The sequence below is a fragment of the Cannabis sativa genome, chromosome 5 (assembly GCF_029168945.1).
Source record: "Cannabis sativa cultivar Pink pepper isolate KNU-18-1 chromosome 5, ASM2916894v1, whole genome shotgun sequence".
Classification (NCBI taxonomy): domain Eukaryota; kingdom Viridiplantae; phylum Streptophyta; class Magnoliopsida; order Rosales; family Cannabaceae; genus Cannabis; species Cannabis sativa.
The window spans coordinates 37,360,100-37,367,785 of record NC_083605.1 but is presented as its reverse complement, the minus strand read 5'-3'; the positions used below and the strand labels follow the sequence as shown (position 1 = coordinate 37,367,785).

Genomic DNA, 7,686 nt, shown 5'->3' with positions numbered 1-7,686 from the left:
AAATCAAGGGGAAAAGGAAGGTAAAGGGGCCGGCCTAGGCAATGTGGAAACAAGGCTTGCCTCTTTTCCAACTTTCCTTTTCCTACACTTGATAGTTTCCCTTTTTGTGAAATATTGCCAATTCCATTGTTCAACCATATTAATGATAAATCTAATTATTTAATAATTAAAAATAATTATCAAATAATATATTATCATTTATTTTATTAATAATAAAACTAATTAAAGTTTCCTAATTAATAAATATGCCCTTCAAAATCTCTATTTACTGTTTTGCCCTTAATGAGTGCTAAATTCTCAAACTGACAAGTTTATCTTGAGAATTCTTAATTGATTAATTAAAATCAATTAAATGAGTCCTACAAGTAATATCATCTCAACTAGTGAGGGGACCATGGGTCTATATATCCGAGCTTCCAATAAGCAGATCTTGAATTTACCACTTAAATTCACTGACTTATTAATTCTTCGTTGAATCCACACATAGAACTCAGAATTGCACTCTCATTATATAGAATGCTCTATATGTTCCACCATATAGACACATTATTAGTTATCCATTGTTATAATCCTAATGTGATCAATGATCCTCTATATGGATGATCTACACTGTAAAGGGACTTAGATTACCGTAACACCCTACAATGTATTTTATCCTTAAAACACTTAACCCTGTATAAATGATATTTCAACTAAGTGAAATGAGTACTCAATCATTTATCTCGTTTGGTTAAGCTCGAAGGAGATCACCCTTTGCTTACTATTCGCCAGATAGAAGCTATAGATTCCATATTTATGTTAGCGCTCCCACTCAATCGCACTACCGTGTTCCCAAAATGTATGTATTGCCCAGACTACAGTTTTAGGCTTAACTAACAAATCAAAGAACACGAATAATACTCTTGAAATTAAGCCTAACCATATCAGGATTTAGATCATGTGATCTAGGATCAACTTCTGATATTGAATTGAATAGATGTTTACGGTAAGTTTCAAAATCTAATTCAAAGTTCAATATCGGTCCATTCCAATGCATACTCCATGCATCCAACCTGAGCTTTACTTTAACCTATGTTCTGGAAAGAACATAACATTTCTCCAAATGTAAGTAAACTCTGTTGTAGATTGTCATATCAGTGAAATCCAGTGTTCTGATAAATCTAGGAATACTTTATTCACATAGTCATGTTTATTTTCCACTGTGTTGACAACACAATAAACATGTTCAAGTATGTGAAAGGGGTTTGGATGAATTTATAAATCAAATAGACAAGCAATTGATTAAGTGAACCAAAACATACACAAGTGAATGAAAAATTACTTCTGTTACTTTATTGATATAGAATAATCTGGATTACATTGAAACAGAGTTTTATTTAGGGCATAAAACCCAACATCCTCATCATAGTTGCTAATTACAATGTTCCAGCTTACTCAAAAGATGGCTTTCACACTTCAGTATGGGTAGCTCTATTCTAGCGAGGGGCCTGACAAATAACTGAAACAAAATACGCTCAACTCTGTATAAGAACATTATGAAATTCCAGACACAAATAAGAAGTAACATGAAACTTTTAACTCAACCTCAAATAGTATGATAAGAATGAGATCTTAACTAATTATAATTCAAAAGCATAAACATGACTTGTCAAATTAGAATGAAAAAAGATTAGAAGCAAGCAAAGAATAACTTAACAATATTGTACAAAAACAAAAACAAGAGAGATTAGACAATGCAAACTCCCAAAGATTTTCTGAGGGAGTCAAAGTGACTTGAGTCTAGGGCCTTGGTGAAAATATCAGCTAATTATTTTTCAGTATCAATATATTCTAATTGCAAAGATTTATTTTCAACAAATTCCCTGATAAAGTGATGCCTTATATCAATGTGTTTTGTTCTAGAATGTTGAACATGATTCTTGGAAATATATACAACACTGGTATTTTCACATGTAGAATGACAAGTAAGAATAGATGTGAGAGTATAGCAATTATCAACAGATCTAAACCCTTGTAAAATGCATTGTTTATCACTGTTAAGAATAAAACAATGATCATTGTCAAAATTGACGGTATACCCTTGATTACAAATCTGACTAATGCTAAGTAAATTAGCTTTTAGTCCCTCAACAAGCATAACATTTGTCAACCTTGGTAACCCTTCAAAATTGAGAGTTCTCATACCAATGACATTTCCTGTTAAACCATTACCAAACGTGACCTCACCAGATTGCATTGGTCTGATATTCACTAAAAAATCCTTGTCACATATCATATGTCTAGAACAACCACTGTCAAAATACCACATTTGAGAAGCATCACTTTTATCAGAAAAACCAGCTAGACATCTTTCTTTTTCAATTCATTTTTGTTTCAAAGCACTATGTTTCTTTTGAAAAAATTTCAAATCACCAAAATAATTTGTTTTAAACATATTTTGTAGCGTGAAACATTTAGGCCTGATATGTCCTTTAATACCACAAAAATGACAGATTGGAACAAACCTTCTTACCTGAGATCTTAAATTTGCAGCAGCAGGTAAATTCGCTTGAACACTAGATTTTACAAATTTTGTTTTTCCAGAACTTTCAGTACCATTTGATCCAAGACCAGCAAAGACTCTTTGACCTGCATTCTGAACTTGCTCAAAAATAGAAGATCCAGGGTTAAGCATTTGAATATTTTTCTTGAAATTTTCAAGTTCCTTCTTTAATAGAATAATTTCTTCATCTTTTAAACAAAAATCAATCTCAAATTCTTTAATTTTCAATTCAAGAGATTCAGTTTGATGAGACAATTGTTTATTTATTTTTGACAATGATCTATTTTTCAGAAGTAACCTGTATCCACTTTTCATACTTAACCTTGTAAGACTCAGCCAGTGACTCCTCACAGATGTCAGATTCATCAGAATCAGAATCAGAATTTTCTTTTTCAATGGTATTATTCAAACATACCAATTTTTCTTTCACCTGTGAATCACAAACAAACTTAGAAGAAACTGAGGTTAGTGCAACATTTTTAAAAATATCTTCATCACTATCAGTTTCATCGTCACTCCATGTGACATTGAAACTTTTCTTATTCTTTTTCAGTGTATTTGCACATTCAGATTGAATATGTCCAAAACCGTCACATTCCCTGCACTGAATTCCCTTTTTGTTAGACATTGAAGGTTTTGAAAAAGTATTACCTTTGGAGAATTTTGGAAAATTCTTTTTGTCACTTATCTTTTTCATGTATTTTTGAAAGTTTTTAGTTAAAACATCCATCTTATCATCTTCTTCATCATCTGAAGTTTCTTTTTCAGCAACATTAAAAGCAATACCTTTACCTCTATCAGCAATGGACTTGGGTTTGTCCTTCTGCTTGATTTGCTGATTCAATTCAAAAGTGCGCAATGAACTCATTACTTCTTCCACCTTCATTGTGCTAAAGTCTTTAGCCTCCTCCATTGCTAAAATTTTAGTATCGAACCTCTCTGGAAGAACTCTAACAATTCTTCTCACAAGAACAAAATCATCAAGTTTTTCACCAAGAGCAAAATATTCATTAGCAATATCAGATAGTTTTTCATAGAATTCAGTTAGGGTTTCATATTCTGACATCCTAAGCTCATCAAATTTAGTTTGAAGCATAATAAATCTAGAGCCCTTAACATCAGAAGTTCCCTCAAACTGAGTTTGAAGGTGTTGGGTTTTATTACCTCCTAAATAAAACTCATTTCAATATAATCAGATTTACTTATTAATAAAGATCAGAAATAACATTTTATGTTGCATGGTTCACATGATTTATTTCATGATTATATATATATAATGTATGAATCCTATTTAAGTTTAGAACATATGAATTTGTTAATGATTATAGTGTTGTCAGCACAGTGGAATATAATCTTAATAATATGTTCGAAAGTTTATTCCCTGATTTGTCAGAACACTGGATTTAGTCTGACATGGTATGATCAGCGATAGTTATTCTTACACCTTGGAAAAGTGTTATGTCCTTTCCAGGACATTGGAAAAGTTTACCAGTATCAGATGTATGGAGTATACATCGGAAGGGACCGATATTGAATTTTGATTAGATATATTAGAATTTACCGTAATATCTATTCAATTCAATATCACATGTTGATCCTAGATCAAATGATCTTAATCCTGATATGATTAGGTTCAATCTCAAGAGTGTTATTCGTGTTCTTTGATTTGTTAGTTAAGCCTACTTTTGGGTCAGGGTGATACGTACATTTTGGGAACACGGTAGTACAATTGAGTGGGAGCGCTAACATAAATATGGAATCTATAGCTTCTATCTGGCGAATAGAAAGTAAAGGATAATTTCCTTCGAGCTTAACCAAACGAAAATAAATGGTGGAGTACTCATTTCACTTAGCTGAAATATCATTTATACAGGGTTAAGTGTTTTAAGGATAAAATACATTGTAGGGTGTTACGGTAATTTAATCCCTTTACAGTGTAAATCATCTATATAGAGGATCATTGATCAAATTAGGATTATAACAATGGATAACTAATGACGTATGTGTATCGTAAAACATATAGAGCGTTCTATATGACTGAGAGTGCAATTCCAAGTTCTAAGAGTGGATTCAATGAGGAATTAATAAGTTAGGGAAATTACTTGGTAAATTCGGTTCGACTTATTAGAAGCTCGGTTATATAGACCCATGGTCCCCATACTAGTTGAGACCATAGTACTTGTAAGACTCAGTTAATTGATTTTAATTAATCAATTATAATTCTAAAGTTAGACTATGTCTACTTTATGAATTTTCACTAAGCAAGGGCGAAATTGTAAAGAAAAGAGATTCTAGGTTTATTTATTAATTAAGATACTTTATATGTCTAAATTAATAAATATATTAAATGGAAATATTATTTAATAATTATTTTTAAGTTATTAAATAATTAGAATTGGCATTTAAATGGTTAAATTGGAAAATTAGCATTTTTGAGAAAATGGGAATGAAAAATAACAAAATGGAAAAGTTGCAAAGTGAGGCCCAATTTCCTTATATGGTGTTAGGCTATTTTTAGCCTATGTTTTGGATCCAATTTATGTGCATTTTTAGCTGTGTTGGGACGGAATTACGCTTGTTTTCTATGTTTTCAGGTTCTTTGGAGTAAAAGAGGTCTCGGGTGCAGAAATTCATTGAAAGACGTGCTGAGCCGAAGAAAAACTCAAAAATTGAGTTTTTCTATATCTGGCCGCGGCGATGAAGAGTCTCGCCGCGGCGAGATACGAGAAACAGAGAGAGGCTGAAATTGGCACATTCTCGCCGCGGCGAGAGGAAGCATGGCCGCGGCGAGATCCCGTACGGACCGGGGGTATTTTCGTCCATCGAACCCTAAATTTCAAGTATAAATAGAAAACTGCGATTGGAAGTCAGGGAGAGCGATTTGGAACCCTAAAACACAGCTGAGAGCGGCAGGAAGAGCATAGAGATTCAAGTGAAGATCCAGAATTCATCCTCAAACAGTTCTTTTCTTTATTCCTCTTTAATTTATTTATGTTGAATATTGTCATAGGAATGGTTATGGATTTATTTCTGAACTAAATTTCCCATTTAGGGAGGATGATGATTGTTGTTTAATGTTTCCTAGTTAATGTTTAATTACCATTCCTCAATTCTTGTGTGTGAAATTATCTTAGTTCGTGTTTAATTTCATGTTTAAGATTGATCACCTTGTGCATGCTCTATGATCTCAATTCAAAATCTGAAAAGTGAGAATTGAGAATGCTAAAATTAAGATAATCGATGTTCTATGTGAAACGAAAGTATTTACATGACTTATGTGACGAGTAGATTATTACTTAATGCTGATTTCATGTTAGTTTAATTAAGGAATTAATTAGATAACATGTGATTTAGAATCTAGAAGATCTGAAAGGAGCTAGGTTATTTCATAATCTGTCATTCACTCCAAGAATAGGATAGTAATTAATCATTAACAATTTGGGTAAACAACAACAGGATTCTCCTCCCTATTGCCTCATCTTGCTCAACTTTACAGTGTGTTATTAAGTTTTCTGAATTTCTTTCATATTTTATTGCTTTTAATTCATAATTGCTTTTGATTTACCGAATAGAATCATAAGTATAATTTAGTGGTACTTAATCCAATTCCCTGTGGGATCGACCTCACCTGTGTGAGATTTACTACTTGATTGCGTATACTTGCGTAGTGTTTAAAAATATAGCAACAAGTTTTTGGCCGTAATATGAATTCTTGGGGGAATTGTTTAAAGATTAATATTACATAAAATTATACTAACTTCTACTTTGGTATATTTTCTCTTGCTGATTTTTCTAACCTTTTTCTTGCAATATTTTCTTTATTTATTTCAGGAATCCTAAGTGCATGCGCCGTCAAGGACAATCAGTCATATTACCAGTTGATCCTGAAATTGAGAAAACCTGCAGGAAGAATCGAAAGAACAAGAGGCAAGAAAGAGTTTCAGCAACTGCTGAAACATCAGAAATCATGGCTGCCAATGTGAACAATAATGTTGGGAACAATGGGCGTAATAATGGTAATAATGGAGGCGCTGTGGAAGATCAAGCTAATGGCCGAAGCTTGAGAGATTACATTCTCCCTACTCTGACGGGAGTGCAGTCATGTATTAGGCCACCGGCAGTGGATGCAAACAACTTCGAGATCAAACCTGCCATCCTTCAAATGGTGCAGTCTTCGATTCGGTTGGTGGTCTCCCTTCTGAAGATCCTAATTTGCATCTCTCTAACTTCATGGAACTTTGTGAAACTTTTAAAGTTAATGGAGTTAGCGACGATGCCATTAGATTGAGGTTGTTTCCATTCTCTCTCAGAGAACGAGCCAAGAGTTGGTTGAATTCTTTGCCACCGAATTCTATTGCTACATGGAATGATCTGGCAACAAAATTCTTGTCAAAGTTCTTTCCTCCAGCGAAGTCTGCAAAGCTAAGAGGAGAAATTAATAATTTCTGCCAACAAGATAATGAATCTCTCCATGAGGCTTGGGAGAGGTTTAAAGATCTGATCGGGGAGGTGTCCCCATCATGGTATAGAGAAGTGGATGACGGTTCACAACTTCTACAACGGGTTGGTTGGTAATACTAGAACTCTAATAGATGCGAGCGAGTGGCGGAGCTTTTATGAGAAAGAGTGCTAATGAGGCATATGATCTATTGGAGGAGATGGCTCTAAACAACCAAAGATTGGCCAACCGAAAGGAGTCAATCCAAGAAAGTAGCCGGTGTGTAGAAGTCGATGCCATCACAAAGTTAACGGCTCGGGTTGAGGCATTGACTAAAATCATTGCGGGGCAAGCTAAGCAAGCCCAAATTGTTTGTGAGTTATGTGGAGGAAGTCATCACTTTTCGGAGTGCCAAGCGTATGTGGATGATTTGCCAATGGATGAAGCTAAGGCCATTGGGAATTTTTCACGAGAACAACAACAACAACAATTATGGGTTCAACCGAATAACAACCGAAGAAATAGTGGGTTCTATCAACAAAGAAATCGAACCAACAGGTTTAATCAAAGCAATAATCCTGCGGTGGAAGTTCTAGTTTGCAGACAGATTTACTGCTCCAATTCATGACTGAAACTAGATCTTCAATTAAAGACCTGCAGACTCAGATGGGCCAGCTAGCAACTCAGGTAGCAACCCGCCCTCAAG

At 34.0% G+C, this 7,686-nt stretch overlaps 1 non-coding gene across 1 annotated transcript; it reads right to left on the bottom strand.

The window, feature by feature from the left end:
- Window positions 1–6,961: 6,961 nt before the first annotated feature.
- On the bottom strand, window positions 6,962–7,069 carry LOC115718222 (small nucleolar RNA R71). The gene has a single exon (XR_004011806.2). It is a non-coding gene; the product is annotated as a small nucleolar RNA R71 (small nucleolar RNA).
- Between the last annotated feature and the right edge of the window lie 617 nt (window positions 7,070–7,686).